The sequence below is a fragment of the Parus major genome, chromosome 4 (assembly GCF_001522545.3).
Source record: "Parus major isolate Abel chromosome 4, Parus_major1.1, whole genome shotgun sequence".
Taxonomy (NCBI): Eukaryota; Metazoa; Chordata; class Aves; order Passeriformes; family Paridae; genus Parus; species Parus major.
The window spans coordinates 32,598,509-32,605,608 of record NC_031771.1 but is presented as its reverse complement, the minus strand read 5'-3'; positions in this window follow the sequence as shown (position 1 = coordinate 32,605,608).

The following is a 7,100-nucleotide window of genomic DNA, read 5'->3' as shown; positions in this document are numbered from 1 at the left end:
TGATATCAAGGTTTGAATAATAATGCACTGTATTTATAAATTCAAAGTCAAATTGGAATTTTATGGTACTAAATTTAGTGCTCTGGGTCTCTAGTTCCACTAGCACCGCAAGATAAAACATAATTTTTAGAACTTGAAATCTTGGACTCATTTTAGGTGTAACCATTTAGTTCTATTTGTAGAAAAATCCTATGATTACCTATAAAGCCCAACATATTCACATATTTTTCCCTTCACACTGTGAAGAATTTAGTAAATACAATCTTACTTATAAGTAGCTTTTTCATTGCAGCCTTTGAATGGGCATGGTAGGAGAACAAAACAAGACACAAAAAATTACTTGACTGTATTTATAAAGTTCATGATAAAGAAAAATAATTTCCAAACTGACCCTGAAAATACAAGCTAATTCTTAGTGCAGCTATTTGACAAGTACTGCTCTGGCAGGCTTACAGAACGCTTACAAATTAAGAGGAAGGTGGGACTGGAAAGAAAGCTAATTAATTAGCACTTTTAGTATCTCATATGCAAAGGACAACGTGGGCTTGTAAACAGCATTACTGTAGTATCCCTAGTGCAAAACAAGATGTGGAAGGATATGGGGGAACCTAGAAGATTACTTCCACACAAACTTTGGCTAAGGGAATAATTAGATGACAGTACTCAAAAAATCAAGTCAATCTACTTTCAAATGTTCACTCCACTTATGAAACATGGAAATTTAGGAGTCATGGATGTTAAAAACCAGTTTTTGGGATAGCATTTGCCCTAAGCCTTGCTCCAGGCACCTGTATTAGTAGCAGAATGATGTCTAGTTTCATCCAGAGCAGCCACACTCTTTTACCTGAGCAGAGGCTGACTTACAGATCTTAAAGCTTTTGCAAACCTGGTACTGGAACCCCTCCAAGGTTTCAGATTTTCTGCATGGCATTGATCATTTGATGCTGCTGCAGGGACAGAACAAATATACAGTGGCAAGCTAAGGCTAGTTACACCTCTGCCTGGCTTCTACAAGCAGGAGTGCTTTTTTGGCTCCTGAGCACAAATTTTCCTTGCGGCACTGTGAGCACAATTTTGTATTCCAAAATTTTGTATTCCAGTTTCAGCACAGGCCAAAACTGGGAGTAAAATACAGCTCTGTAAAGACTTCACACTAGTATCAGAATTTCATCTTGTAGAGGTGACTTGATTTTTCCCAGAAATCATTAGTTAAATTAATTTTTGTTGTAAGAACTCTCTCATTGTTTTCAATAACAAAAATAAAGTAGTTCAGTATATGAATAACTGACACTGAATATGATCCAGACCCTTTCAAGGCATAAAAATATTTTATAAATGTATACTACCTAAACCCTTAAATGTAGCATGCCCCCTAATGTAAACATTAAAGCTAAAGACTTAATACTCTCTTACAGCAACTTGTCAGAAAAGGTAGTAGAGTAGCTACATTGAACTTTTGCTCTCAACATGTAAAAGATGAATTTTCAATTATTAAAACTAAGACCTATCAGTGTAACTGTTTCAGAGTGTATATGTTGTGACCATAAATTTGATATTGCAGTACTGCTCCAGGAGTTTATCTACCATGTTAAATAGAAATGGAACACTACATAGAGACTGGTGTTGTGTTCACTATGAATTTCTATATATATATGACTAATAATGTGTTATGCACATACATTGCCTGTTTCTATACAGTAGATACATGCTTACAGAGATAAATGCTGTGAATAAAAATGGTTTCATACCTACTTGAAAGCTCCCACTCTGTCCTAAAGACCTATTACATAGTGTCAGACTAGACAGCAATGAGAAATGAGATAATAATGGTAAGATGAAAATGAAAAATAGCAAAAGGCTCTACTGGAAGTCCTTTTGGTGTTTTATCAATGCAATTACTGAAAGTGTGAATATTTTTTAAAAGACTGGACAGTATGAAAAAAAATGCTAAATGTGTGAACAGAAAATAACTGAATGTAATTGGACATCCTTTATAACATGTATACCTTATAGGCCTTCTTTCTAGAAAAGGAACACTCTTGTAGAGTTTGCAATTATGGCATTAAAATGCATTCAAAAATGTCCTCCATCATTCTTCACACTGTTACATATGCATAGGTCAATACAGTCATAATAAGAGAAGTGGAAATTTGCTCAGATAAAGAGTGTCTGATGCATGACAGTAGACTTCCACACAAAATCCAAGAAAAGAGTTGTATATGAACAAGAAATAAATGAACAAGCTTAGTGGCTTCATTATGAAGGATACAGCTTTGAGCAGCAAATGTCATCTAAACCAGATATTCAGGACCAGAAAACTTCAATATGAGGTACTGCACTTGTTAAACACTGTTTACATGAGAACATAGATATCCTGCAGTCTCTACATGACATCACAGGGAAAATTCACCAACACTTCTAACCTTCCTGCAGTTGTAATCCCTAATACTAGGAAGGACGACTTCTGAATCGGGACTTGGCTGAGTTTTCCAGCAGTTCAACTACAGAATTCCAAGCCTTAAGCAACAAATTGTCTCAAGTTCCATCTTATAACACTGTTTAAATACACTGCCTTCTCAGGAAGCTTTTGATCTTGAAGTTTCTCACCAGAGGGCTGTGCATGATCACAGTGTTATAACAGATCCATAGTGCTGCAGCAGCACAGAACTCTCCCTTTTGGGAGGTGCTTGGGCATTCCCACAAAAACCTGAACTTACATTAACCCATTGAACTCTGTGTTTTGTGGGCTTCCCCCACCCCTGAACCAAATTGTTCTAAAATTAAATGCAAACACTGATCATCCAGTGTAGTTTCTAATCTGGCCCAGGGGATCTGTTAAAAAGGCTTGAGTTGCCCTTCAGGGGTGGGTAGTAACATGGGGAAACACCTGCAGTTCTCCCCTCACCTCTGAGGACATCATCCTAAAAATAAGTGGTCCTCAGGCAGGACACACCTGTAAGGAAAACATGAGTCTAACAACAGATATCAGAAATACAATCAGACCTGATGAAATTAAAATATTTAATTTGCTTTATCGACCTCCTGATCCAATTTTCTTTTTAACAAGCACTAGAATTCTGATGGAGTTTATATATAAATTATTCAAAATACCTTGCTTAAAAATAGCATTTCTCTGAGAACTTCAGTTCTATTGTTTTAGGTGGGGTTTTTTTATGTTTTTGTTTGTTTTTTAATAAAAACAGCTAGCTCTGTAGAACCTAACTTATAACTGCTTTGATTTATCTGCCAAGGCTCTCTTTAGAATACCATCTTCTACCCTTGGAGACCTAGTGTCAGAGCTGGGAAGCAGCCTCTTATTATACAGAAAAAGGAAGACAAAATTTCACAAAGGGAAAAAAATTAGGAGACTATTGCAACGGGAGAATTAAACAGAACCTGGTAAAAAAACTGTAATATACTTACAATATATTGTTTGGATCCAGAAAATTTAGACTTTTCTCTCAGAACCTATAGAAGCTACATAAGAAAGGGAAAATTGTTAATACTTAAAAATTGCATATGATATGAAATAATATATATTCTATTCTTTACATCAAATAAATGAATATATTACTATTTTACTATAGTGGTAGTTTGCTTTTTAAATTGAAGATATTTTTAAACACTCACTTTTTTTGATTCGTAGGTTCTTACATATATAAAAAGAAATTATCATCTTTTAACTAACACTTTTCACTCTTATAGAGGTGAGAAAAGAAATGTGAGAAGTAAAAATAAGTTTTTTAAAAAAAATCTTTACCTTTTCTGGTTTTCATCAACAAATTAAGAGAGTAGAAAAATATATTTATAGAGAGATAGTAAAGACCTTACAATATAAGTATGCAAATTTTCATTTATTTCTTAGGAGAAGCTTTTTGATTTCTTTGAAATGTAGATCAAACTTTTTTTTTTTTTTCCAAATTTTCCCTGACATATACTATTCCTATGAAACTGTGGAATACATTCCATAAAATGTTTTAAATAATCTTAATTTTGGAGATGTAGATGCTTATGAAAATACCTTTCATACAAACAAATGCCATTTCATAATAAAAGGATATTACTATAGGGACAGTTCAAGTTGTTATGGTAACAAAGTCTGCGAAAAGGGTAAATGAGCTTACAAATGCTTAGGTATTTTTCTTTGCAGAATGTTTTATATTCAGTTTTCCCATTAAAAGTCTTTTGAACTGATTCTGAGGATAAAGTATGGAACAAAAGGATTATAGAGTGATCATTAATATTCTGAAATATAACTACCTATTTTGTTTACACTCTTTATATGTTAACACATGTGTAATATTTGTATACTCTGAAAGAAAAGAGAGAAAAAGCTCAATGAGATATCCTATTAGCCAGATACCCATTTCAGTCTAATTTTAAAATTTGCCTAAAAAAAAAAAAAGAAAAGGAAAAAGGCCAGTCACAGTCAGGCAGTTGAAAAGTTGAAATAGTGCTTCTACTAAAAGCAGTTTTTAGGCTCACCAGAATTAGCAATTTGGTTGAATCCTGTTGTTCTGCAAGCTGACGGTAGTGTTGTGCACGCCCAGGAGACAATGTCTGGGACAGCCGGAGCTCCCCTCTGCCCAGCGCGGTTGTGCTTTCACAGACGGGCTGCCTGTGGTTGCCCACACCAAGCCTGGCTGGAACCACACCTGTAGGGGCTGCCAGGATGGTGTGGAAGGGCACCAGAAGGAAGAGAGAGGGAAGTTGTGGACTTCTGGACCACACAGGTGTGAGGTTCAGAGCAGTTTGAGGGTTGCCTTTTATCTCTGTTTCAACAGAGAGCAGCTGCAAGACAAGATATTGATGCTTTTATTCACTGACTGCTTTGAGGTCCTAACCTGATCTTTTGTGTTGCTGACCAATGTGAAACAGGCCCTATTAATTGTTATAGTGCCCTGCCAAAAAAGAGCAACCCTATTCCCTACTTTGTTGGTTCTCAACAATGGTTCAATTGGCTTTTTGAGCTTCCCAGGAGGTAATTTCCACACTGAGAGTCAATCTGCCAGATAGATATCAAGTGGAAATAAATCATACTTATGATACTGAAGCAATAAAACTTCCTCTGACTGTCCACAAATGCATAAGAGAAATGATAGAAGTACTTCAGTTTACGCACTGCAGATTTTCAATAGATGGTCACATATTTTGACCTAAGATCATAATTTACTCTGACTAGTATTATGATGTAACCTATCTGGGGCACTTTTAGAGCAGGGAATTTGATCAAAACAGGGAAGAGCAAATGATTATTTTGCTGAAGATATGTATTATATTTTCCTTCTATTATTTTATTATTCTATAGATTTCTAAAAATAATTTTCTAATTTAGTTTCTAATTTAAATGTTCTGGAGAAAAAAAGGAATCACTTCTAATTATTGGGCTATGGGTAAGATCTAGGATATTTTTATATAAGTAATTTATATTGGAAAAAACAGCCACTCCAGAAACCAGAATTTTTGATCAAGAGTCCAAAAACTGAGTTTGAGCTGTATTTGAAAATCTGGAGAAAGCTATATATTCTGGCACCTCATCTGAAATTAAAGAAACTTCAGATTAAATGCACTCCTTATGGAACTCAGAACCTTAGCTCCATGAAGTAACTTAATTTGGCAACAGAGAATACTGTGACATGGTAGAGCTTATTAAATACTGCTCTGTAATTAGTGTAGTGTTTGAACTATCACCTAGTAAAGTCTCAGGCTGTACCAGACACCCCCACTGGCAGGTCATTAGTCAACTGGAAAACATCCCTTAATTTGGGGACTCTACTAGAATAACTGGCACTAAACATGATTTCTGGATGCACAGAAAGGGAATTCGCTAGACTCCTGCATTCAGAGTTGATGCATCTACAATGGGTGCTGCTAGTAGAAAGTAACCTGAATTCCATCACTTGGAATACTAGTCATTTGAAACAAAAAAGAAAAATAATCTTATTTTTTTAAAAAAAAAAGTTGGCCAATTTGTATGAACAATGGATAAAAAAATAAAATCAAACACATTATGTCTTTCCCATTTCTATTATCCACAAGTCTGTCCAGCTGCTATGTGAAGTGTTTAAACAGTAAACTCTATTTAAACATTCAAAAGTAAAATATTTATTCTGTGTGTAAAACTCCTTTCATAGAATAGCACAAAGTTTTATTATATAATCTCAGCTACTGTGTGTTTCACTGTATGTGGCAAGAAATGCTGCTATTTATAAAACCTGCAAAAATACTTCATAATTAATACTGCAAATACTGGATTTTAATTCTCTGCTTATAAAGTGTGTGCAGTTAGGTGTGTCTCCAGAGACAGAGCAGTAGGTACATCCATTATACATGGAAAAATAAGTACATTCAGTTATAGATCAGAATAGGCAGCAGTTATAATCTAAGTTTTCTATAGTTTAATACCAGAATACTCCTGATGATGAATTTGCTGTGTACACAGAATTTAACAAAAAAGTTCCAGAGATTAAACAGTTTTCAATTGGCCCAGAAGTGCATGGCTAAAGCCCTTACATAATTCTCTTCTTCAAGATGAGATTGATTAGATGTATTGATTATTCCTTCACTGGAGTGAAGCTGCTCCAGTGTAGTGCTTTTACAACCATTTGTCATAAACCAAGGCTCATTCACCCCTGTGGAAAATATTTCAGTATCTTTTGGAGAGACCTAAAATCAGAAAGGTAAGTTTTGATAGTATGATGCTGTGGAGCAGCATAAATTCTCTTGCATGATACAAAAACATCAAGTATTTTATCTAGGAAGAATTGTGGCAATATTCATTGGAGTACCACTTTCTACATAGGCAGAAACCTGAAATTAAATGCAAGGATATAGTTCTTGGATATATTCGCTTTTCTTTTATTTGCTTTTGTTATTTATTGACCAAATTCAATAAAAATGCTACCAAGAAATAGTCATACAGAACCAGATCATAAAATAGCAATTCAGGTACCAACATTATTTTTCTATTAACAAAAACAGTAAATTGTACCTCCATTTTTATTCTGTTATTCATTACTTTCTGAAAATGTTCTTCATATTGTATATTTTATTGTCCCACATAATCTGTTCTGCAAATTGCACAGCCCACCTATTAATGT